This window comes from Aristolochia californica, unplaced genomic scaffold, assembly GCF_029961685.1.
Source record: "Aristolochia californica isolate CCGP_79_NKW_82.1479 unplaced genomic scaffold, dmAriCali1.0.hap1 SCAF_1, whole genome shotgun sequence".
Taxonomy (NCBI): domain Eukaryota; kingdom Viridiplantae; phylum Streptophyta; class Magnoliopsida; order Piperales; family Aristolochiaceae; genus Aristolochia; species Aristolochia californica.
In genome coordinates, this window is record NW_027181770.1 from 51,052,086 (window position 1) to 51,079,044 (window position 26,959).

At 38.0% G+C, this 26,959-nt stretch overlaps 1 long non-coding RNA gene across 1 annotated transcript; it reads right to left on the bottom strand.

Moving 5' to 3' along the window:
- Positions 1–5,472: 5,472 nt before the first annotated feature.
- Positions 5,473–23,083, bottom strand: LOC137959714 (uncharacterized). Its single transcript, XR_011114069.1, has 5 exons — positions 22,015–23,083; positions 21,842–21,916; positions 21,066–21,556; positions 20,829–20,965; positions 5,473–5,717 (listed from the first exon to the last, which is right to left on the bottom strand). It is a non-coding gene; the product is annotated as an uncharacterized lncRNA (long non-coding RNA).
- Positions 23,084–26,959: the final 3,876 nt, after the last annotated feature.

The following is a 26,959-nucleotide window of genomic DNA, read 5'->3' on the forward strand; positions in this document are numbered from 1 at the left end:
GCAACTTGGAAGATCTGTGGACCAAACCAAGAACTTACAAAGAGAGATATAGAATTTTTTCCACAAGAGTAAGTGCTAAATCATCAAAGAATTTGTGCTTATTTCAAGTGGAGACATCATCTAGAAATCAATCAATTCCTCTGATATCCTTTAAAAAAGTGGATAGATTTAAACCCTTATGCCTCAATCCAAACTCAGAAAATTGTGGCCAAACACTTAAGAATTGCAATCTTCTTTTGAGATCCTTAGTAGCAAGTCAAGTCTCTTATAACTCTTTAACTCATGGGAACAATCCAACTTCAAAGAAACAAGTGTTGGAGTTCAAGGAAGTAGAAGGGGCAACGGAATAATGTAGGCAAGTAGACGCTAGAATTTGAACCATATGACGATCATCCAACAAAATAACAAGACGCCATGAACAACGCCAAGTATGAGAGAACTTATAGCCACATGTGCTGGAATTCCAACTCATAAAAAATTGATCTAAGTTACATGTACGTAACCGAATCACAAATCATTTTCATCAACACATCAATCTTGATGAAACACTAGCAACAACCAATCTTGATCAAATTTGCAATTTAGCTATAAGAAGATCAAGATTATAATATCACAAGAGGTTAATTTTGACAACTTCTCATATGAAGATCATCTTGTCTTGATGTAAATCAAAAATCAAAACATCAACTTATAGAAGGAGAATATGTAAATAATGACCAGAATTGACTTATCTCTTCATGGTTAAACTCCTTTCATGAATAAATTCTTGGATAGATCTTCATAAATATTTGCTTGAGTACTACATTAAGGGGGATCCTAAACTCCTTGTTTTGATACTATATAGAATTTAGGATCTCATGTAAAGGACTTAGATCAACCAAGATGAAGAAGAGGAAGGAGAAGAGAGGAAGAAGGGATCAACTACAAAAGGGTGAGAGCTTGGACAAGGAGGAAGGAGAGATGCGCCAACCAAGGGAAGGAGGGACCTTCAATGCTCTACATCTTAGTCAATACCTTTATTTATAGTTTTTACAATGCTCTTAGGGCCACAAATTTATAAAAGAAGAGACATAAAAAGGCCAAATGTTTATACCTTAATGCCATCTTTATGAGAAGCATCCTATATTACCTATATGCCATCACTTAGACATGTGGGTTTCCTTGCATTGGACTTGTGGGCTTGATCCCATCTGTTAACAGTATTAGTATTAAAAGTATACCCTTCACCCTAGTAGGAGTGAAGAAGAAATTAAAGTATACCCATCACCTTATTGGTCGGACGACCTACTAAGAAAATTTATGGCATAAAGCATATAAGTTTTTTACACTTTGGTATAGCTATCACAACAATTATCATTCTATTGATTTTCAAGACTGCCTAAATTACTTTCTTCGATAAAAGAGAGATGGAAGAAGAAGTAAAAAGAAGAGAGAAGAAAAGATGTCCAAGAGAGAAAAATATGAGACGAGTAAAACACGTGAGAGAGAAAAGAGAGGAAAAATAGGGTTTATGAAGCTGTCCACACCCTCCCCCTTTAAAATTTATGTATATATGTTAAAAGTACTAATATTACAAGTATACACTTCACCCTAGTAGGAGTGAAGAAGAGATAAAGAACATAAGATAATTACATCAATGGCATCCCTACTCATTCATATCTTCCAACATATTCTTAATTAAACATAAGAGATTATGATTGAATAAACCCCTTGGTAGCAGAATTGATAGAATATATTCAATTCAATAAAAAATATTATAAAAGACACATATCATGAAAGTATAAAATATTGAAACAGCTTAACGTTGCAAACAAATACTAAACAGGCCCCAGCCACGAGCAATAACAAGGATTTATCAAGAGAATAAGCCTTTAGGTTACCTTGTCCACTCTCCTTCATGGGGGTAGCACCGAAGTCCAGGCGCATAGTCTAAAAATAACTAATAAATAACAAAAAAATATTCACAAGCCTTGTGGAAATTGTAAAGGTTTCAAGTGCTCCGACAACCACACTTAAAAAATGCATCTTTTGGGACAAGAATTTCATCACGAAATGTGGGCAGACTACTATCTTCTACAATTGCCTAGCTAATTAGTGTACTCTTTGATTTTCCAATTTGCAATGTCCTGCAGGTAAGGAACACATACTAATCAGGGAAAAACAAGAAGCATTGCCTGTAAAACAGAGTTGGTGAATTGTTAGATGAACACACCTGGGAGTATTCTATGGAATCATTTAAGGTGACTGATTCTCCATCCAGGTTGACAAATCATGCTCGCAGTCAAAGACAATTTTTTGTGACAAGTTGATAATACGTATATTCCCCTTACAAGTTCTTGAATAGGAATTATACACTTTAAAAATACATACATATAGGCACATGTGGCCACAAGTACTAATAAAACCCAGTATGTGACCATGTATAAGAACTTGCAAGTTGATTTCTCAAAGAACATGGTTGAAATGCATAATAGATTTATTGCACATCCAGAAGAAGATGCAACACACTTTGCCAAACTGATGACACTACTATGTGTAAAAAACAACGGAAACAACATTTAGATGCCGATGAGAACCAATAATTGAACACATCATAGAAAGGACACTTGTTCTTGGAAAAAAAATGATTTTTTTTTTGTCAAAATGAAGCCCTTCAGTTCGAACACTACATTAATTAAGGACATAGAAACAGAACTAGAATGGTTCATAAAAAATTTAAGATAAGATGAAATTGAATTTAAAAAGGAGGAGAGAGCAAGGAGGAAAGAGAAAGTAAAAGAAATCAAAAGGAAAGCATGACAACGATAACCTAATAAGTACAGAGATTAATGGATTAGAAGCAATCGCTTCTGCAATCTGATTCACATTTTGTAATAACTTATGATTTCTTTTAGGTGGCAAAGCTTGTGACCTTTATTCCACCCAAATTGCCAAATTAACACAAGATATTCACTTCACCATGACCTGTAAGCATGATGAAACTTTACACAGGCCGCTCAATAAAACTAACTCACGATAACCAAGTGCCATACATCTTTACATGGTGGACATCATAGCCTGCCTTTTTTTCTTTATTTTTTGAACTGCTAAGTTTTATTAATATATAATAAATCAAGAAGAAAAAAAGAGAGGGAAATGGTGATGCAAAAGAAGGATCGTTTTGCATTGTTGGAAATGGTTATGCAGATGATGACACCAGATGCACAGTTGAGCTTCTCCAATATGGTGGAGGTTCTTCCAAAAGTCAAATGGTAGCATGCCGTCGTGGGTGGTGATCTTCATCTTCTATAAATCGTGGTCCAGTTTCCATGAGTGTCATCGTCGTCCTCCGTCCTCGGGGTCCTAGTTGAGACAGCTACTCTCCTCGTCAACAGGGAGACACTCGGTCTGTTGCCAGCTGAAATCAGGGTTCTTAGGTCCATGACAGACGCAAGATCCTCTTGCTGGAGAATGGTGGTTGAACCGTCGATGAGAGGGGATGAGACGTCGTCGGTGTTGGTCACACTGGGTGTCGCGGCCAATGCAAACGACATCTTCCTTGATGTCCCCATCGCCTAGGTTCCATTCACCATCAACCCTGACTCCACTATTTAGAACATTAGATGCGCTATCCTAAGTGGTGGGACTTGGTTTACATTGCTGCATTGGGAGGATATTTGTCAACTGAAATCATTAGTTGATAGGATTGTACCACGCAGCATGAGTTTTGTATTATCTAATTGGCATCCTCCGAGAATAGGTCCTCAAGATGGAAAGGCTTATCTATGACAGCCATAGAGGTACGAACTGAGTAAAGCCTACCAGTAAAGCCTGGTATGCTTTGCTGGGGAAGACAAGAGAGTTAATGGAGCTGGGCACTTTTGGGTTTTGCAGCATCCAGTCTGATTTGCTTGTTACCAACTCCTCTTTGATTGGTTTACGCTGAGCTGGACACCATCGGTTAAATGAGCATCAGGGGTCTTAGAAACATGGGTTGAAAGGCTGTGCTGAATTGTGGCCTCAAGGGTGCCATCAACCCAAATTTCTTGTGGGAATTGACGGGTAGTAGCGTCCCATTCTCAAGTTGGGTTTCAATGCTTCATGCAATTGGTTCCCAGGACAGTGTGCATTTGCTGGAGGGAGCAAGGCCCCATATTCAGCTACAGATATGAGTTCAGATTTAAGTGAGTTTAGGTCCTGTCTTCTCCAAACTGGTCAGGAGTATTAAATGCTCCCGGAGATTACCTAGCCATACGGAGGGCTGCAGAGGCTTCTGAGTCTCTGGCCTGGTTCTCCTGTCTACCCCCTTTGGTTTTGGTTTTGTTGCCTTGTCTTTGGCAATTGCTCTTCCTCTTCCATCGCTAGAGGTTGAAGCTTTTCCATTGGGGTTTACTCCTTGGTAAGAATTCTGCAATGAGTGGATCTTTCAAGTAACAGCATGGAAGTTGAAACACCTACTGAGATTGGGAGTACCGGCAAATAAAAAAAGGCACAACAATGGCAACCTTCACCCTAACCCTAGCAAATCTCTTGCCTTGTAAGGCTTCTTGATCAAATGTTTCTTCACACCAGATATAAAATGGTATGCCCTTAATAGTTATCCAAGTGGAAGCATCTTCAACAATCATTTCTGATAACCAGTATCTCCTTTTTCCCACTCACCACCTTATGCTCCAAACGTAAGATTCTCTCCTTTTCCTAAGTTGAAGGCAGGGAGCCAAGCCAACTCTTCAACCCAGGTAATGGACCCCTATGCATTCCAGAACTCAAAATCCACCATTTCAGGGATGAGATGCACACCTTCCGTACATACTCTCTTCTGACATCTTCCCATGGTAATATGCCTTTGGCACTGAACATTGAAGCATTCCAGAGAGCCCCTCTAGACAACATCACAGATGAAGTACCTAGAAATATGAATTATTTGAAGTACATTAAAATCCATGGCAGCGGTTTCAAGCTAGAATGTTCTTTTCACTTTTTTTTGTTAATGAAAACTAAACAAGATGTCATAGTCATATTTCCAGTAACACAATTACACCATTATTAAAAAAAAATTCTTCCTTTTTTATCTCCTCGGTTCTTTTAGAGAAAAGAAAATTTTGACTACTTCACAGTTTCTATTTTCACTTGACACTCGCCAAATTCATTTAGAGCACTTTAATATTTACATGAATTATAAATGCTTAAAAACCTCTATAGATAATTATAACATTTCTTTCTGAAACACTAAACATATTGTCACAAGGAAAAATGAGGTATTTTCATCAAAGAAAAAAAGGGAAAAGTGAGGCATTAACAGAAATAGCATATTTCAAGAATCACAAAAAACGAAACTCATATAAAAATATTTTTATATGCTTTGTTGTTCTGCCAGTGACAGAGATTGTGGTTTATTAAAAGCCATAAAATTAAGGTGATATTAGTCATGCTTCTAAAAGGCTTAATTGTAACCAAAGGCTCTGTTATCAGCATTTATTGTTTTCTCGTTAGAGAGAGCAGCTACATTCTTTATCATAAGAAAAATCTTCAGAACATTTCCTTCACTGAAAAGGAAAAAAAAGGACAAACATCCAGACTAAAACCTGATATGACAATTACCAATTGCACTTTTTATACGTTGAAAATCATCATACTCAAAGACATCTCCATTTGCTATAACAGGGATTGATAATGCTGCTACAATATCAACAATCTCATTCCATTTTGCAGGATCCCTTGGTCTATCAGCAATTTTTCTGCAATTATTCAACACAAGAACAATTACTAACAAAAGCAGATGCTTGCAATGATTTGCAACACTAAAGAAAAAGTAAAGAAAGGATAGTTCTATACAATGAACTAGTATCTTAAAAATATGGTTGAGCAAGAAACCAAAACATATGCTAACTTGTCCAATTTTTACTGTAGATCAATGGCACATAAATACAGAACAAAAGGCATTGAAGTTGCGAGGTACAACAACAAAGAATAAAGTACATCACTAAGACGTGAAAGAGGACGTGAAGAAAAGAAATGTGCCCACCATGGAAGGTCAAATCACTATTCAAACAAGTGTTAGGACAAGTATGGGAAACCTGAATGGCCATCATCAGTGTGAGAGAAGGAATGAAGTGGCAGTTGGTGGTAGAAGTGAGACTTTCACCGAAATCCAAGATGATAATCTGAAATTAGAGAAGCTGAGATAGTTGACATCTCCATCCTCTTCAATTCCTCAAGTTGTTGGCCTGTCTCCTCCAATGTCAGTGTTACTCTAGCTAATTTAGGTATGTCTGCCTTCCTTGTACCTCCTAGCACTAATTGGGTCATTGACTCAAGGGCTTCCACCCATGTCAAGATGTCTTTCCTATTTTAACCTTTTTCTCCATCTACTTTTATAAATATATTGTTCAGGCTGATGGGTCCACATCACGTGTTAGTAGGAGGATACGGATCATACCACACTTAATATATCACTATCCTTAGTATTATAGGCTCCAAAAGTTCCCTGTAAATTTACTGTTAATAAGACAACTAATTGAATCCTCGAACTATACAATCACTTTCATTCTGAACTCTTGTGTGTTTTAGGACCTACAGACAAGGAAGAAAATTGGTGGAGGATGTGAAATAGAAAGTCTCAACTACCTTGAGGAAGTACCTAAACAAGATACCATGGCACTTCATGGAAAGACGACTCCTTACCAATGGGACTAGTGTTTTGGGCACCCATTATCAACTAAACTCCATCAACTTCTTCCTTCATTGTCTTCAGATAATTCCTTTGATTGTGAAACATGTCATCTCGGGAAGCACCATAGAAAGACTTCTTTTGTCAAGTAGTAATCAAAAGAGTATGGGTCCATTTGAGTTAGTTCATTCAAATGTAAGAGCCCCGTGTAGGGTATCTAATCCTTTTGTTTGTAAGTATTTCTTGTCTTTCATTGATGATTTCAGCCATGTGGCATGGGTGTATCTCCTAAGTGAAAAAATTGAAGTATTAGGGGCATTTGTGAAGTTTCATAATGAAATAAACTTAATTTGGTGTTTCTAGTCGTATCTTTTGTTTTGATAATAGACTTAAGTTTGCAAATCAAAACTTTTGTGCCTCACATGGAATCCTACATAATATGTTTTAACCACAACAAAATGGAGTTCTACATAGTAAAAATCGGCCTTTAATTGGTGTAGCTTGTACCTTGTTGTTTCATATGCATGCCCCTACATCTTTTCCGAGAGATGCTATCTCCACTTCGTGTTTTTCAATGCTAGAGGGGGGGAGGGGGGGAAGGGCCTTGAAGCCTCATTACAAGTTGTTTAAGTTGTGTTCAAGAGTTTTTGTTTCAATTTGTTTTTTGCATTCTTTTGGCTTCTAAGTGGAACAAATTGTCCCATTGGTCCATGAAATGTGTTTTTCTTGATTTTCATCACCAAGAGGGTGTAGGTGTTATTACCCTGAGACCAAAAACGATGTCACTTTTGGCTAAAGTCACCATTTTTAGACAACTTATGTCTCTTCATCAATTAAGTTAGGTATTGTAATATAAAGTTCTTTGGACATTACATTACCAATTGTTGTGATGGATGAAGCAAATGCATGTTTATTGTATGGTCTATCAGTGTTGCAAGGAGTTTGTAGTACTGGATAGAAGCTCTCAGCACAAGCAGACACAAAAGTACGTGAGTCCTCTTCTTCCACTTCCCCATCATCTTCTCCTCCTGATGCCAATAAAGTTAATGAGTTGGACTTGCCCATAGCTCTTTGGAAAGGTATTTGGTCATGTACATAACATCTACCTTCTCAGTCTCTGTCCTTTGATTTTCTGTCTCCTACATTTAAATCCTTTGCCGTGTCCCTATCATGTTCTTCCATTCCCAAAACAGTGCAGGAGGTTTTTAATTCCCCATAATGGAAATGGGCAATGGACAAGGAAATGAACCATTTGTTACAAGAGGGACTTGGACATTTGATATCCCCCTTCTGGAGCTGCTATAGTTGCAAATAGATGGGTATATGACTAAACATCATGTTAATGGTAGTATTGAAAGGAATGACGAATGATGATCAAGTATCATGCAATGGTAATACTAAAAGGAATAAAGAATCGTGATTAAATATCATGCAATGGTACTATTGGAAGGAAGAATGAATGAAGATTAAATATCATGAAATGGTACTATTGAGAGGGACAAAAAACGTTGGGTAGCCAAAGGTTACATTGAGATGTATGGAGTAGATGTATTTGATGCATTTTCCCAATAGCTAGAATTAGCTCGATTCACTTTTAATATCAGTAGCAGTTAATAAAGGTAGGCCTTTGTATCAGTTAGACAACAAAAACTCATTCTAATATTACATTGAGCAATCTCTTGGGTATGTTGCTCAAGCAACATTCCGGAAATAAAACAAAGCCCAAGAGCGTGAATAAGTCGAACAAAGTTTGACATTTTTTGGTTTCTCCCAAAGTCATTGTGACCATTTAGTATTTGTTTTGATGTGGTCATCGGGAATTGGAGTATCAGTGGTCTAGTTGATGATATATTGCTCTTGGGAAGAGAGAAAAAAGAATTGAAGAGGTAAAGGAAGTATCTAGAAAGTCATTTTCAAATGAAAGACTTGAGGTACTTGAAATACTTTCTTAGCATTGAGGTTGTTTCAAGTAAGGCGGGTGTAGGTGTTATCCCAGAGGAGTTATGTCAAAGATATGTTAGAAGAATATGGGTTATTTGGATGATAACAAGAGTCCAAAGTTCAACAAAAGAACAAATACAAGCGGATAATTGGAAAGCTCATTTATGCAACATGCATAGACCAGATATATCATTTGTTAAGTTGGGTCCAAGGCGCATCCCAAAATTACTAGCCAACTTAGGAAACCTCTTTTCTAACTAATAAACTCAAAATTTTTGTATTCATTAATCCATGTGGGACTATTTCTTAACACTCCCCCCCACGGGTAGGCCCTCTTTTGTGGCTCTACAAGTGGATAGTTTAGGTGTAGGCCATCTTTTTGTGGCTCTACATGTAGATAATTTAGGTGTAGGCCCTTTTTTGTGGCTCTACAAGTGGATAGTTTAGGTGTAGGTCATCTTTTTGTGGCTCTATATGTAGATAATTTAGGTGTAGGCCCTCTTTTGTGGCTCTACAAGTGGATAGTTTAGGTGTAGGCCCACCTATGAGTACTTGCCCTGATACCATGTTAAGTTGGTTCCAAGGCCCATCCCAAAATGACTAGCCAACTTAGGAAAGCTTTTTCCTAACTAATAAACTCAAGATTTTTGTACTCATTAATCCATGTGGGATTATTCCTTAACATCATTTATAGTAGGGATTCTAAGTCAATTTATGGAGAATTTTTAAAGAGTTCATCTTGAGGCAACATAAAGGATTTTGAGATACTTAAAAGGGACTCCGGGCAAAAGGTTGCTGTATAAATCTCATGCAAAATATAATGTTACAAACCCCTATTGGAATAGGTCACATTGATGATCTAGTTAGGGTATGTCAAAGAAGTTTGCTTTTGAGTGGACCTAGGAAGGTAGAAAAAGAGTTACACCAATAGTCTAGTGGAAAAGTTTACAAGTCTTAGGACTGAGGAAGAAGGATGTCCACCAATAAATCATAGGAGTCTGATAGTTGGGTCTATCAATTGATACCCTTAGAGGTCATTTAGATCATTCAATAATATAAATCATACTTTGGGGACTCATGTATGTATCAAATATATCCTATTTTCATCTATTTTATCTAATGGTATTTCTGCAATATGGTTCTCCGATTAAAATCTTTTGTTCAGATAATGTGAGAGAAGACAGGTCCTCCACATTCTCTTCCTTTTGTAAGGAAAAGGTATTTTACATCAATATGCATATACCCCAGAAACAAAATTGGGCAACCAAAAGAAAACCTAGGCATTTGCTTAAAGTAGCCTAATCTTTGTTACAAGGTATGAATATTCCATGATTTTTTTGGTCATATGCTATATAGATGGCTTGTTATCTGATCATAGAATGACTTGATGTGTTGTAAATAATGAGACACCCTTTATGCATTATTTTCTTAGGAATAGTCCATTTTCATTGATCCCTCGTGTCTTTCAGTGTGTATTTTGTGCATTGTTCGTCGCAAATGAAAACAAGTTACAAGCTAGAACCACAAAGTGTATTTCATTGGGTACTTACAACTCCAAAGGCATACATATGCGATGACCCATATCCAAAGAAGTTTTATACCTCGACTAATGTTACCTTCTTTAAAGCTACCCTTTTATAGTAGAGGTGTATCCTCTTTTGTATCCATGGATCGTAATGTCTTGCCCTAGTCTGAGGTGAACATTCATCACAAGGTAGATCCATTTCTGACTCTAAAGGTGTGCAAAAGAAGGCATCTAAACCATTTTAAAAAAAAAAAGGCATCTAAAAACTGCTCCACTTTAGTCACCCACATCGACAAAAATAGAGAAATATAGACCATCGTGTGAGTACAATGATCCCATTTGCATCTGGTTCATTTGATGAGGTTTTGTAGGTAAGTGATTTCTTGAATCTAGTCATCTTTGGGCCACTTTTTGAATGATAGACTACAAAAAGGGGACAGATCTTGTATCTAAGTGAAGACCAATACTTCGCACCAAATATCCCATTTTGTGTCCACACAGCACTTAGCCCCCAATTGGGCCTCTTTCCTCTCAACCTTGTCATCCATTTTTATTTCCCAATCCTACCAACATGCTCTAACACACCCAAGTTTGTGAATGGCAATGGAAGAAGGAATGGGGGTCATTTAAAACAATCACACTCCAGACTTGACATCATTACCCACTAAAAAGAAAAAAAGAAAGGTGGGTGTAACAGTGAAATATAACCGTAATGATAGTAAGGATATAATTACTCTTAATTTTTTTCTTCTATTGCCAAATTAAATTTCATTCGTGTTTTTTCTCTATTATTGCCATCTATCATTGGCCTATTCATTAGATAGATATAAAAAATAAATGCTTTCCTTAACAGAGATATCTACAAGATGTGGACATGGAACAACTAAGTAGAGTTGTGGTTGAAAGGGAAAACGAAGTTTCTATACTAAATAAATCCATTTATGGGTTCAACATAATTACATTCACAATATTACAAACTGGAAATCTATAACTTGTATGCTCCAACTTGAGGGGGACTATTCGAGTATATGAAAAACCATTTCCTAGTAAAGAAACTTAAGAGGTTAAATCAAATTATGCAATACAGAGTGCTAATTAAAAGTCAATCTTCATGTAATTTTAGTTATAAACTAATGGATTTGAAGACAAGATAGATAGTTTCTTCCCCTCTTGCATTAAGTGGCTCTAGAACTCATTAGGATCGAGGTCCATCCCAACCGAAGTTAGGAGGCCTTTTCCCACCTAATATCCGCATAACTTTTCTTGATATTTAAAAATATGGGATTATCTCCACTAACACTCCCCTTCACATACAAACCTACTCAAAGGGACAACAGGTCTAAGACATAAATAACACATATAGAAAACAAAAAAAAATAGCAAAACCGGGCCAAGAATGCTCGCTTCGCTTTCATTCCAAGTTAAAATTAAGTCCAGGTACATCCCAATATGACTAACTAAAGTTAGGAGACCTTTTACCCAACTAAGAACCACATGACTCTTCTTATTATTAACCAATATGGAATAATTCCCACTAACAAATCTTACAATGATGATATGGTTGTATTTGATAGGAACATGTTAGGCTGAAAGTCAATCACTTTTCCTCTCTCATAAATTCATTTAAGTAAGAGATCAGTACATGGAGAAAAACACTCTTCTTACTACAACTTATAAACTCTTTTTCTAGTTTTAGAATGGCATAAATTCTCTTATTTTAAGTACAAAAATAGTAAACTACAACCAGTAACCAAAGTCATGAAGTCTGGATATTGAGAAGGATTATTTCCAGCTATACCCATGTCAGCAAATGCCTGAACCCCCTGAATATATTTCTTATCAGCTAGATTGGAGGATTGTAGGGAAAAACACATTTCTGTGTGGAAGAAGGTCAAGTTGAGGCAGGTTCATCTGGACTTTTCTGGGGTACATACCCTTAGGAGTACTCAAAAGCAATCACATATCTAAACATCTAATGTCCTATGCACCAGATAAAAATTCAGATGGTTGTGGAACAAAGTATTAATATTGTCAGAACCTGCTGTGTATAAGCTTGAATCAATTATACTTAGTTATGTAAATCTTCACTATATAAGTGACATTATTTATGTAAAGTTGTTACATACATTTAAAATGACTTTTAAGATAATGATGTCTGAGTGTAGGATATTGCATTGTTCACTATAGAGGTAGTAGCAAGCACTAAGCCAATTTTTTAAGCATTGCAACCACGTTGACAGCCTAAGCTACAAACAACTCTTAAATCATGGTGTCTTCTTCATTCGTCATTTCCCTGTGATCAACTCAATCTGCCTTTTTCTTTTTTTTAAAGGATGAGATTAACTCTACCAGCTTGTTCCATGGCTAATTATTTGGGTTTCAATATTGATCCTTCGGTTCTATTTTGGGTTTCAATATTGATCATTCGGTTCTAAATTTCATGGCTAATTATTTTGGTTGTAAAGTTGCCCCCCCTCCAGGCACGTATTTGGGACTTCCTCTTTCCCCTGTCTTACCTTCAAAATCTGCTTGGCTCCTAGTCATTGAGCGTCTTGAAGGTAGACTTGCCTCCTAGAGAGGAAAGTTCTTGTCCGAAGCCGGTAAACTTACTCTTATTAAGTCTTGTCTACATGGTATACTGTCTTATTTTCTGTCTTTATACCGTTGCCCTGCCTCTGTCAGAAATAGTGGGGTGGGCAAAATGGTGAAAGAAGATTTTTATGGGGTGGGCAAAATGGTGAAAGAAAATACTGCCTAGTGAAATGGGTTGATGTTTGTAAACCTCTTGTTGAGTGTGGTCTTGGGATTCACGACACTGCAAAACCAAACTCTGCTTTGCTTATGAAGTGGATCTGAAAATTTAATATGCACCCGTCACTGATTTGGCGGAACATAGTGGCGGTTAAAGTAGATAAGTTTTCTGGATGGTGGACAGAAAGAGGAAGGTATAACAGATTATCTCTTATTTGGAAAAAGATAGCACTTTTGTTACCAGTTTTCAAAAACGCCATCAAGTGCTACATTGGATCTGGCAGTCGCACAAAATTTTGGACAGATTGGTAGGTAGGTGATAGATGCCATATTCTGACATGAGAACTAGGTTAATTATAATAGAATAACCTTTATAATTGTGTTATAGGTGGTTACTTATCGGTTTTCAAATGAAATGAGCATTTATTGAATTTGGCATTAATCACTGTCGATATTGCATATTTCTCTCTCCTGAATTATATTTCATTATTTTTTAGTTTTATTTCTTCCTGAAATGCTTTTTATAGATTCAATTATGGAATTTCAGGAGAATTTGGGTGGAGAATAAGATATTTACCAAAATGCCCTTAGTGAAATGGAGGAAATTTCTAGGGCAAATCGTTTTAAAATAAGAAAAATCATATTTAAAGCAAAGGGGAGCGTCAAACGAGAGGAGACGGGGGGGAGACCCGAGAGGGGGAAGCGTGAAGAGAAAACAGAGGACTTTGACAGGAAACAGGGGAGGACCCGAGAGGAGTTCCCCACCATCGTTCGTCGGGCCAATACCTTCCGTCGCGCTACCGTCGTCCACCACCGTCCACTATCGTCCAGCAACCGAGAACAAACCCGAGGAGAGCTCGAGAGAGTCTCCGTCGAGGTGAGTTCGACAGTCGTCGCTCGCCAGGTCGAGAAGTGATCCGAGAGGGCTTATCTGGTGCCAACTCCGCTTTCCGACCATCCTCCGGCGTCGGTTACATATTTCCAACCATTCCCGGAGCGATTCCGACTCTGACCGAGACTCGAGAGAGCCAATTAGAGAACTTCAACTTTGTTTCATTATTCGCCGGACGTAACCTCCGTCCGTCGGCTTCTATTCGTCGTCGCCGGCGTTGTCTCTACCTCCGGCCACTCACTATTGCTACCCAACGCCACCAATTTCGGGAAATTGTAGCACCCATGAGAACGAGTTGCTACCCGAGCGAGAGGAAGAAGAAGGGGAGTAATTCGTCATTATTGAATTTAATTTTTTTTGTAGTTTGAACTTAGGTTTTGAATGTTTATTAAATGTGATTTGATAATTAATGTTTATTGAATATTTGTTTTCCGGATATTTTATTAAATTGGCTAGTTAGGGTAGGATTATAATTTAGGTTGGATTTTGGTATTTTAATCCGATTTCTGTCCTTAACTCTAGGCGCCCGAGAGGGGCTAGACTCAAGGATTGAGAATCCGGATTCGTGGTTACATGGCGCTCGAGAGAGGCACGAATCACGGTAAAATCCAGAGTTATAATTTTAGCATCATCACAATAGGAAATTGATTCTCTGCATTCTATTGTAATCCGATCTTTGTCATTAACTCTAGGCGCCCGAGAGGGGCTAGACGTAAGGATTGAGAATCCGGATTCGTGGTTACGTGGCGCTCGAGAGAGGCACGAATCACGGTAAAATCAGAGTTGACGTTTCCTGTTGTGCATGTAGTTAATTAAATTATTACTTGATAATTTAGGATATAATTAGTTTTTAGTTCAGATTAATTCATCATATTTGGTTAGGCTAGTTGACTGAAGGATACACAAAATTCAGTCCTCCCTGTGGATATGACCCTCGCTTCCCGCTAAATTACATGAACGATTCGTACGCTTGCGAGGTATTAAAGCCGATGTAATTAAATTTTGCATCAAGTTTTTGGCGCCGTTGCCGGGGAGGCACGTATTAAGTGTATTTCTTTGTTCTCCATGGTCTTAGGTTAGATTTATTTTTATTTTATTTTATTTTATTTTATTTTTTATTTTTATTTTTTATTTTATTTTTATTTTATTTTTATTTTATTTTTATTTTTTATTTTTTTATTTTTATTTTTATTTTTTGCTTTCATAATTTTAGCTTGGTGATTTTTTATGGAATTATTTTTATTTCTTCTAGTTAGTTCATATTTTTAGTAGTGAGTTTGTTAGCTTAATTTGATAGTTCGTTTTGTTTCTTTTTGTGTTTTTATGCACGGGCGTCGTTCCCTAGGTGGACTATTAGCTCCCTTTGTTGAAGAGGTAGAACATGTTTGTAGGAAAACACCCGAAGTCAAAGTAGGAGCTACCATGGCCAATCAGGGTGAACCATTACAGTTACCTGCAGCAGGGAAGCAAAGATACAAGTGGTCCGGTCCATTTGAAGTCACACAGGTGTTTCCTCATGGCGCTATTGAGATCCGCAATCACGGAGACAGGTCGGTCTTCAAAGTTAACGGTCAGAGGCTCAAACTGTATCTTGAGAATGTCCCCACACCGGAGGAGGTGATGGTGATTTTCTTGGAGGAACCTGTCATTTCATCTTGAATGCGTCAGAGTCTTGCTTACGACTATAAACTTAGCACATTGTGGGCAATCCCCACGTTTCTATCCCTTTGTACATTACAGTTTTATTTTTATTTTATTTTTTTTGGTTTATTCATACTCTCTTGCCGGCTGAGAGCATAAATGGTTCCGGTAGTCGATGACCAGGCTTTTGGTCCCTAGTTTGAGAGGTCTGTACTCAAAAAACCGTTCTGGGATTGACCAGTTTGATCTTGAAGTATTGAATGAAAACCTTATGGTGAGTAACTTAAGGACTTGTGTTCAGCGCGTGATTCCTGCTGTCTTCAGTGGCCAGTCACACGGAGATTTCTTCAAAGTGTGATGTGGGATAGCAGTTTCATCTCTGGATGATTACCTACGGGTACGGCTGATATGAGTAAACCTTCTTCGAGGGAGACTATGTATCATTCCTGGGGGTCTTTATTATTCTTTTTTTTTTTTTTTTTGTAGTCGTTATAGTGTTTTAACTTTTCCCCATTGAGGACAATGTCAGGTTTAGGTTTGGGGGGGGGGGGGGGGGGGGGGGGGGGGGGGGAGGGAAACGACTCTTTTATGCCTTAGCAATAATTTTCTTTTGATTTCTAATCGTGGTTTTCAAACTACTCCTCTTAGTATGTGGTTAACATTAGTAGAGTTAAAATAAGTTGCTCAAATGTGTTTCAAAAATTTTCGTAAAACTGTGTAGAATATGCCTATTAGAAATCTGATATCATTTGTTGTGATTCATGAGAATTCAATGGGATCACTTACTATTGCATTAGACGTGGAACTTAGTTGCAAAAGAGAACATATAAATCTAGTGTTGATCTATGTTAGTCTGAATAGTCTTGTATGCCTGTTTGAACTCATTTCTTTTTATACCTCAGTGAAATTCCTTGTTGTAATGTATGAATGCAAATGGAAATGCTCTTGCTTGCAAAAGACAGATAACTTCAGAAACAGCCTGGGTAAACCCAAGGACATGCACTGAAACAGTCGGTTACTTAAAAATAAGTGCATGTGCAGTGAAGACGAATACAAAATGGTGGTAATACCAAAAGTATTCAGTGAAACAAAAATTACGCTGGTAATAGCAAAAGTGCGCTGGTAATAGCGTAAAATGGTTTTAAATCCGGAGGCAATGATGTTTCTTTAACTTTTATGATGAATTGTAATTTGAAAGAAGTTGCAAGTCAAGATTGAAATTGGTATATTTCTTTTGTGAGATTGTAAGACAACAGGCTTACTTTACTATTTTCTCTTAATTCTGATGTGACCAGGATTTTATTGTTATTTGCTGCCTCTTTGTTCTATTGAAGTAATAGCTTATGGGTCATATTGGTTCAGGTGGAGTAACAATGAGTGTATTTGGATTGATAATAGGCTATATTTTACACATGTTTTAATATTTCGCAAGATCTCATATGATTTTCAGATATTTTACGATACTAAGTGTTAGTCATATGCTAATGAGGAGTAAATTTTCTTCAGTTTTTCTTTTTATATTATTGATTTAGATGAATTTTGTGGGTAAATTCCATGCAAACCCTCACGAGACATAACTCGTCCACTACTGCAGAGTAGGGGTTTAACTGCTTGTTGCATGCGCTAAATGCAATCGTGCTCCCTACGAAAATGGCATTTTGTTTTCCTAAACTTAATATTGGCTCGGTTGTTGTTTTGCTAGGGACTAGCAAAGATTTAGGTTTGGGGGTGTGATAGATGTCATATTCTGACATGAGAACTAGGTTAATTATAATAGAATAACCTTTATAATTGTGTTATAGGTGGTTACTTATCAGTTTTCAAATGAAATGAACATTTATTGAATTTGGCATTAATCACTGTCGATATTGCATATTTCTCTCTCCTGAATTATATTTCATTATTTTTAGTTTTATTTCTTCCTGAAATGCTTTTTATAGATTCAATTATGGAATTTCAGGAGAATTTGGGTGGAGAATAAGATATTTACCAAAATGCCCTTAGTGAAATGGAGGTAATTTCTAGGGCAAATCGTTTTAAAATAAGAAAAATCATATTTAAAGCAAAGGGGAGCGTCGAACGAGAGGAGACGGGGGGGAGACCCGGGAGGGAAAACCCGAGAGGGGAGACCCGAGAGGGGGAAGCGTGAAGAGAAAACAGAGGACTTTGACCGGAAACAGGGGAGGACCCGAGAGGAGTTCCCCACCGTCGTTCGCCGGGCCAATACTTTCTGCCACGCTACTGTCGTCCACCGCCGTCCACTGCCGTCCAGCAACCGAGAACAAACCCGAGGAGAGCTCGAGAGAGTCTCCATCGAGGTGAGTTCGACAGTCGTCGCTCGCTAGGCCGAGAAGTGATCCGAGAGGGCTTCTCCGATGCCAACTCCGCTTTCCGACCATCCTCCGGCGTCAGTTACATATTTCCGACCATTCCCGGAGCGATTCCGACTCCGACCGAGACTCGAGAGAGCCGGTTAGAGAACTTCATCTTTGTTTCGTTCTTTGCTGGACGTAACCTCCGTTCGTCGGCTTCTATTCGTCGTCGCCGGCGTCGTCTCTACCTCCAGCCACTCACTATTGCTACCCGACGCCACCAATTTCGGGAAATTGCAGAACCCGTGAGAACGAGTTGCTGCCCGAGCGAGAGGAAGAAGAAGGGGAGTAATTCGTCATTATTGAATTTAATTTTTTATATAGTTTGAACTTAGGTTTTGAATGTTTATTAAATGTGATTTGATAATTAATGTTTATTGAATATTTGTTTTCCGGATATTTTATTAAATTGGCTAGTTAGGGTAGGATTATAATTTAGGTTGGATTTTAGTATTTTAATCCGATTTCTGTCCTTAACTCTAGGCGCCCGAGAGGGGCTAGACGCAAGGATTGAGAATCCGGATTCGTGGTTACGTGGCGCTCGAGAGAGGCACGAATCACGGTAAAATCCAGAGTTATAATTTTAGCATCATCACAATAGGAAATTGATTCTCTGCATTCTATTGTAATCCAATCTTTGTCATTAACTCTAGGCGCCCAAGAGGGGCTAGACGCAAGGATTGAGAATCCGGATTCGTGGTTACGTGGCGCTCGAGAGAGGCACGAATCACGATAAAATCCAGAGTTGACGTTTCCTGTTGTGCAAGTAGTTAATTAAATTATTACTTGATAATTTAGGATATAATTAGTGTTTAGTTCAGATTAATTCATCATATTTGGTTAGGCTAGTTGACTGAAGGATACACAAAATTCAGTCCTCCCTGTGGATATGACCCTCGCTTCCCGCTAAATTACATGAACGATTCGTACGCTTGCGAGGTATTAAAGCCGATGTAATTAAATTTTGCATCAGTAGGCCCAACTAGTTTCAATTCTAGCTATGGTCAAATTTTCACTCTTGCCAGAAACAAAGAAGCGAATATTTCTGCGGTCGGGCAGAATTCTTGTGAGTGGAATTTAAACCTCCGAAGAGCATTGACGGAAGTGGAAACCCTAGAAGCCGCCGATCTCGTCACGTGATTATCATCGATTCGTATAAAAAATGCTCCAGACACCCTGATATGGACTCCATGTCCCAAAGGTGTATTTTCTACTTCTACTGCCTATAACTCTCTTAACTCTCCCCCTTCTACTCAATCTTGTCACCCATCTGCTATTGCGTGGTCTTTACTCGTGCCTCCGAGAGCAAAGTTTTTTATCTGGACAACGTGCCAAGAAAAAATCCTGACTTCTGATTCGCTAATGCGTCGGGGAATGCATGTTTTGGATCCCATGTGCCCGTTTTGCCGGACCTCTCCTGAAACTGTGGACCATATATTATTGCACTGTAATTATGCTCACTCTATTTGGACAAGACTCATCAGCCAAATTGGTTTGCAATACTGTTCCTCCCAAAATCTCGCATCTACTATTCAAATGGTCACAAACGCTCATCTCCCAAAGCTCGGAAAGTTATTAATCTCATGTGTTGGTCACATCGTTTGGGCCCTATGGAAAGAACAGAATAACAGGAAGTTCTACAGAAAATCCTTCCTGAAAATATTCTAAGCAATAGAATTGTTGGGCAAGTTACATCCTGGATTCTTATGCGAAAAGAATTTAAAAATCTCAAAGGAGTAAACTTATAAGGAAATTGGCATCTTGTTGCGAAAATGTCTCACCATTCCCACCCTCCAGTTATGGAAACTCGGTCTCTTCCCCTGGTAGGACATTTCAAACTAAATTTCGATGGAAGCACGTTGAGTTGTGCTGGCCCTACTAGATATGAAGGGGTTATCCATGACGATAAAGGAAACCTTCTCCTCTCTTTTTCCCGGGCAATTGGTGAATCAGATTCAACAACAGCCGAGCTTTCTGGTTTGTTTAATGGCCTAAATCTTTTTCATCAACGGATGGTAGGCCGCCCACTCTATGTCGAAGGCGATTCAAAAGTTGTCATCAATTGGTGTAAGAAGACATGCAAACCTCCTTGGTGGTGCTGTGATCTTTTTGAGGATATATGTAATTGAATTTCTCAATTACAATGTAGTTGGAACTATATTCCTAGATCTGCTAATCACTTAGCAGATAATCAGCCTAAACTAGGTGTATTCCTTCAACATCTTATTGTGGAGAAAGGTTCTGTATAGTAAGGTATGTATATTTTTTTTTCTCTCAGTAATACATTCACAACTTTTTTCTCAAAAAAAAAAAAAAAAAAACTCTATTAGCTTGTTATGTCCACAAATTCATCAACAACTTTCTAATAGATACACTGTAAGGTCACCATGTTGTCAACATCCGCTTGTGCTAAATACTTATCTTTCTCATTAAATCTAATTTAATTTCAAGCCTATATATGAAGCAAACAAGAGGAAATACCAATTCAAGTTTCATGAGAGAAGATACAACAGACAGAACAGGTCCTGAATTTTGTAGCTTATCTATAGTATTGCAAAAAGGTTCACTAAACTCATTTGGAATCCAATACCATTCTGGACAGAACTTACTTTATATCAGTCTGAAACTTTGTTAAAAAATGGATGATTGCTGAAGAGCATATATTTCCAGATTTTTTATTTACTTATATTTTTTATGTAAGTCAGTACTCCAAAGGGTTAAATCAGGATACATATTGGAAATACAAAATTCTGGTCAAACTTTCAAAGCACCTTCAAGTTAATCTTCACAGAAATGCAGTAATCATCCATTCATGTATCTGCTCCTAGACATTATATTCAAATAGCACACAATATTCTATATTTTCTCATCTTACTATTCTTAGCAAACAATACTTGGAAGAATCGATGAGCAATTTCCTATATCAACACCATAAGCACAATGAAAAACCAAATAAAACTAGAATAAACCATCAACACAGAATATACCACAACAAAAAAAAAAATCTATTGTAACAAACATTTAGAAAAAATGACTATGAATATATGAAGTGTTCACCTTCCATGAACCGCAAGAGCAGAGACACCAGTCTTCTCAATTCGTCTAGCTAGCTCTACAGTGTCTTAAGGTGACTTAAGAAGTCGAATTTTACAAGTTAATGGAGTATCTAGGTTCCTTCTTAATGTAGTTAAAATCTGCATAAAATGAAACTACAGCATGACACCGGATAAAAATAGCAATGATCAAGATAAAAATCCTGAAACAGCCATATCGAAATAAAGACACATCTATTACATCATGGATAAGCTCTGGCTTTGACAATAAAGCTGCACCCATGCCCCCACCAATAGAGAATGACCAGGGGCAGCCCATGTTGATGTCAATAGCGGCTACATCTTTGAACCTGAAAGTGGAAATGCACTCTAAAAATTCTCCAATTAAAATGATCATGCAATGACTGAGATAAACTTTACCAGATTGCAGAACTTGAGAAAAATATCAGTTATGTAATACCCTTTTCTTGTCAAAGCTATCTTGCATAATAACTGGAAAAAGGTAAGAGTTATATAAATTCCATATGATTGACCAGTTAGACCAGTACTTACTAAGTGCAATGCCTCAGTAATTGATCACCAATTAGATTTACTTGTTTACAACTTGATCTATATCTAAGATACAACAAGAATAAACGTACACCATCTGAGTAGCAGTACGAGCCCTCACAGCATCTGAAGTAACCAATTGAAATACTACTCAGCTTCTCTCCTTGGCGCAAGTCCTGAAAACTAAAGCTGCCGTTCATTTCTCCACAAAATCTGTAGTACCAAGAGACTCTAGAAGAAAACAGAGTTTATTTAAGAGGTTTTACCACAGCATGAACAAGAATTTGTGTAAAACCAGTATCCTTCTCAGTTAACAGAGGACATGATTTGGTACCAGTAAGATCTAGCAACCTTAGAACTATATTTCCTCTTTGCTATACACCTAGATAAACAAACAATATTTCCTAGTCAAACTGTGGAAATTGAAAATTATCAATAATTTTGATGTTTAAAACCAGCATACTGTACCAATTATCTTCCGCTCACACTTCAGCACCTTATGATCGATTATCTCTTCTCCATAAGTGATGTTTATACCATATTCTGCAGCAAAAAGCCGAAATGGTAAAGTTCCTTACATGCACAAGAATAGGATAGCACTCTTTAGTACAAATAAACAGCTAGAGAATGAAGGAATCAACCGAAAGAAAAAAAAAAGGCATGGTACAGCCAACAGCCCACGCGAACCATTGGGGCGAGGACTCGTGCTTGTTCTCATACTCTTCGTCTACAGACAGCTCGGTAACAAATCGAAGAAGAAGAAATCAACACAGACCACATTCCCTCGCCCTTTCTTTTCGTGCCTTGGGGCGGGGAAAATCAAAAGAGCATCGACCCTTTCCCGCTGGCGCTGGGCCGACCCCTCTGAAGCTTCGCAGCCGTTGATCTTCTGTACCGCTTTCATCTTCCACCGCCAGATTTAAACTCAAAAAGATATAACCTAACTATGCGGTTTGTAAACTCATTACGCGTTTCTAAACTCACTTCGCCTATAAAATCTAGGGCTCACTTTCTACTCCACTGCTCGTTTCTTCTTCACTGGCGTTCATGGCTAATCACCCCGCCCCTTCTCCTTCTCCTGTTTCATTGATCGATACTCCCCTACTTACCCTAGAAGAACCTGTCTCTATTGATATCACTTTTAACCTTGTGCCGAGCCCCATTCTACGGTCCCATGGCGGTCATCTCAATCTGCCATCGAGTCTTCTATATGTGTCCTATGCCGGAGGGAGCCCATCTTGAACAAGTTACTCTCCTTACACCGGCTATGAGATTACGCCATCGGAGTCGTGGGCAGAATGTGGCCTCCGGAATACTGGACCACTTATCCTTCAGCTCCGAGGCCTACGCCCCAACTCCTTCCACATCTCTATATTCTTGGAGCTGATTGGGCGGAGATCGCGTAAGGAATGGGCGTACGAGGTTGGATGTGGGGGTGTTGACGTGCGTGAGAGGATCGAAATCGACTTTCCGCCGCTGCTTTCCGCAGACCCTAGAAGAGCTTCTGTCGGCCAGAACATGAAGTTGAAGGAGATCAGCGGGATAGCTGTCGGAGAGACGTGTGCAGTTTGTTTCGAAGAATTAGGAGGATCGACGAAGACGTGACAGGGATTCCATGCTCTCATCCTTTCCACACTGACTGCCTCCTTCCATGGTTGAACAGAGGGATTACGTGTCCTCCCTGCAGATCGCCCCTCCGACTCCCATGATCGAAGCTCAAAGTTAGACTTAGTTGATTAGACGAATTAAAGTCTTGTTTACTATTTTTTTTTATTTTTTTTTTGTAAAATGTATTGTTGATTGTGCAGAAACTTCCGCCACCATGCAAATAATGCTGCAACAAATCTCCATTTAGGTTTAAACAGTATATAAACTAAACCAAATTAAATGGTTGTGGTGTTTTCTCTTCATGACTTACTTTCTGTTCCATTGTGATGGTATTTTTTCTTTCGTTTCTTCAGGGTCGTGCTTTGTTACAAACCTTACAAACATATTTTCTTGAAACAATCCAAATTTGCCTACCTATGAAAAATTAAAATTTAATATTTATCCTTCCTAGAATTGTGAAAAGTCTTTGAGGAAAATAGGCAGCACCACAAGGGACTCAAGTGACACAATGGTTGGAGCAAGCAACACCTCTTGAGTTTAATTTGTTAAAAAAAAATCGGACCCTCTATTGGAGTATACAGTTCCTAAAATGAAAACTAGGAAAGAAAATGTGCATCATACCTCTTGAATAATTGGTAGAATGTCCTCTGCCGTGCAATTTCCATGGTGGAACTGCCCACATTCACCTTGAGGCATCCCAGGTCACTAGCAAACTTGACTGAAATAAAATACAAGCATAAATTTCAAAATAATTGTTGAGTTATGTCATCCCAGAATTCAAGATACCTTGCTCATTGAATTTTCAAAATACAAGCATAAATTTCAAAATAATTGTTGAGTTATGTCATCCCAGAATTCAAGATACCTTGCTCATTGAATTTTCAAAAGACAAGCATGGTTATGTGTATGCCTTCTTTGAGAATTACTTACAAAACTAAAAATTTTTTGTCACATAGCATGTATTCTCAGTGTTATTTTTGAAAGCTCAATTGGACACTATGTCCTTCAGAAGTAATGTTTTCTAAGTACTATTTTAGAGAGAGAAAAATGTAAGTTCATATTATGAAGCAAATGCGCACTCTTTAATAAACACTAATAGTAATACCAATGCTTCAGTAGGGATCATAGCTAGGAAAAGGACAAAAAGACAAATTATCCCCCTCTTTCTCCTAATGAGATATAACAAGTAAAAGCAAGTGTAGGTTCCATTTGTATGAAGGATTTTGCAGTTCCTATTTACATAGGACCATGAAGATGATCATGAAATGACCTGGTAAGTCAATTCATCATAAGAAAGGTCTTGCAATCCACTTTCCAAGCCAATCAAACCACCTGCAACATCAAACCAGGGCCCATAGTTCTTGCAAAGAAAATCAAGTAATAAGTACTCACATAAGAAATGAGAAAGTGAGATATCAGACAATAGTTTGAAAAATTCCCATTCACTAGGAAAGCAAACAATAACTTTAGTTTGTAAATAATACCCTCATATTGGTGCAAGAAAGATTTGAAAAAAATCAACCTAACGAATGGAATGTTTTATGCATAGGCACATGATTGGGCACAAGATTCCGGGAGTATTAATGCATGTTTTTTTCTGCTCTTATGGCATATGCACGAGTTTGGACAAGATGAAAACAAAGCATAGAGCACCACAGTTGATGTTGCATGATTAAACAGAGAGACAACAACACCAGTGTGGTTCTAGTTGATTTAGCCAAACCAGTTACAGGCCAGCATGTGAACAAGATATCCATCTCGGCAATCAAGAAATCTCTTGAACAACGCATACCTGAACCCCCCCAATCATCATACTCAACAAATCTACAGTATTATTTCCTTGTCTCAGCATAATTCTCTCATGGAATATAAATCTTGTATCATCGTGATTACCATATCCAATTCCTTCAAGGCTGTTGAGAGTGGACAGTGAAGCTTGAATTGCTCTAAACTGAAAGCTATACCTTTAGGGAAATTCAGGCATAAATAACCAATTTGGTAAGATTTAAAATTTAAGGACAGAGGAAACTGAACTCTAATTGGAGCTCCAAATTTACCTGTAAACCTCTTGTTTACAAAAGTGAGGGCTGCGTGTCCCAAGCTTTCAACATGCAGATATACTTCACTTTTATTGTCAAGGGAAAGTGGCTCATTCAGATCAATGCTTTCAAAACAAAACAACCACTAGAGTGGATTAGACCTTTGGCACAATGGCAAAATGGAAGATCTTCTATTGTGCTGTTTTGGGTTTAAGTCTCAATAAGGGTAAGGGCTGTGGTGTGTGTGTTATAAACCTTAGAAAAAACTAGTAAGTGACCTCAAGATAGTACCAGTTCATGTTTTGGTTCATATATTATGAGAAAAAAAAACATAAATTGACAATTACATTTCTATGAAGATTGAGGGGTTCCATATATGATGACTGTCCAACAAAATTTCTAACTACATAATTAGCAATTTAGGCATGTAAAACTTCGTTGTATATGTCAAACGCCTTGCCAAATAGGACTTCCCAAGAGCTCACCCATCCTAGTATTACTCTGGCCCAAGCACACTTAACTTCGGAGTTCTGAGTCAGATGCCTAACCAATACAACCCAAAAGACCGAATTGTTAAGTGCGGAAAGCCAAGTACCTAACCCAGGTAGACCAGGGGCGGACGGAACCTAACCCAGGTGGACCGGAACCACCTAGCTCTGACACCCACCATTCCCGTTCCCTACCGCTTCACCCAGGATTCGAACGCGGAATGTGGTGCCCAGCTCTAATACCATGTCAAACGCCTTGCAAAATAGGACTTCCCAGGAGGTCACCCATCCTAGTATTACTCTGTCCAAAACACACTTAACTTTGGAGTTTTGAGTCAGATGTCTAGCCAATACAACCCAAAAAAGCGGTCTGTTAAGTGCGGAAAGCCAAGTACCTAACCCAGGTGGACCAGGGGCGAACGAAACCTAACCAGGTGGACCAAGGGCGGACGGAACCTAACCCAAGTGGACTGGAACCACCTAGCTCTGACAGTATAACTTTTGAGCCTTTCCTAAAAAAGTTGCATCTTTTCAGCAATCTAAATCATTACTTAAGGTAGTCAATCATGCCGGCTCTCTGGTGCATGGGACTTTGTCTGTGATTACAGCTAAGTGTCCTCTAAACTAAAAGAAGATATTTGAAATGTTTACTCTTTACCTTATTGTGTACCATTTTTATTTTTTGACTTTGACTTTATTGTGTACCATAAAAAATCACTAACATCCCTTGTGGTGTTTATCTGCTCTAGCATACCTCTTGCAGTAAATGAGTTGTTACTCCAAATTCCAACAGGTTCTTTGTACCAACTCAAGAAGATCCTACTGGGTACTCAACAGTGACATTTTATCCGTGAGAATGTTCACTGCTTTCTTGTGAAACAATCGACTCAGAAATTTCAATCAAATGGAATGAATTCAACAAAGAATTATTATATTATCAAAAGCTGGAAGTTGTTGAGACACGAAAAGATAAAAAAACAATGAAATCCATGGACGATGAAGCAAGTAGAATTGATTGCTAAAGTACAAGTAACATAAATGATGATCAAAGTAAAAAAGACCACATCCTAGAGAGAAAAAAACACTGATATTATGGCTGTTAAAGACAGAAGAATTTCAGTGTCCAAGAAATATAGTTCATTTAGAAGGTATTTTTTACATTTAGAAATGTGGTTTTCTACTCAATTCTTAGCTAATAGGCCTATGCCTCCTATCATGTTTTCCCTTCTAAAGTTTTTTCAAAGGTCTTATTATAGGATGGCCTATAAGACAGTCTTATGTTTTGCATGCAGATGTTCAAACTATATTAGCTGTAAGAACTCTATGTAATCTTTGTTTATAGGTGCTATTACACACCTTCTTAACTCAAACTACAACTAATGGGAACTCTACTTAAGGATGGCTGTTGGCATCTAAAAATCAGTTAGACAGCTCACTTTCTCTTCATTTCT